Here is a 547-nt window from a genome sequence, read left to right on the forward strand (position 1 = left end):
GTCTCTGTCCCAAAGATGCGCTCTTGGCTTCCATGGAAGGTCTGACTACCCTGCTGGACAGACCTGGGAGAGGCCCCCAGGCAGCAGGCAACAGGACAGAGACCCAGCTGGCCCGGCCTCCCCGTGGTCCCACCAGGGCCATGTGAATGCAGCTGTCGCACACCCTCCAAAGCAGCCACCAACCGAGGATCCCGGTATGGCCCCTATGGCCCCAGGGTAACCCCTATGGCCCCAGGGTGACCCCTATGGCCCCAGGGTAACCTCTATGGCCCCAGGGTGACCCCTATGGTCCCAGGGTGACCCCTATGGCCCCAGGGTGACCCCTATGGCCCCAGGGTAACCTCTATGGCCCCAGGGTGACCCCTATGGTCCCAGGGTGACCCCTATGGCCCCAGGGTGACCCCTATGGCCCCAGGGTAACCTCTATGGCCCCAGGGTGACCCCTATGGTCCCAGCAGCACCACATGGAGCAAGAGAACAGCTCTGCTGAGCTCCACTAAACTGAGAGACAATGAAATGTTTGTTGTCTGAAGTCATAGGGCTGTTT

The sequence above is a fragment of the Myotis davidii genome, unplaced genomic scaffold (assembly GCF_000327345.1).
Source record: "Myotis davidii unplaced genomic scaffold, ASM32734v1 scaffold821, whole genome shotgun sequence".
NCBI classification, from domain to species: domain Eukaryota; kingdom Metazoa; phylum Chordata; class Mammalia; order Chiroptera; family Vespertilionidae; genus Myotis; species Myotis davidii.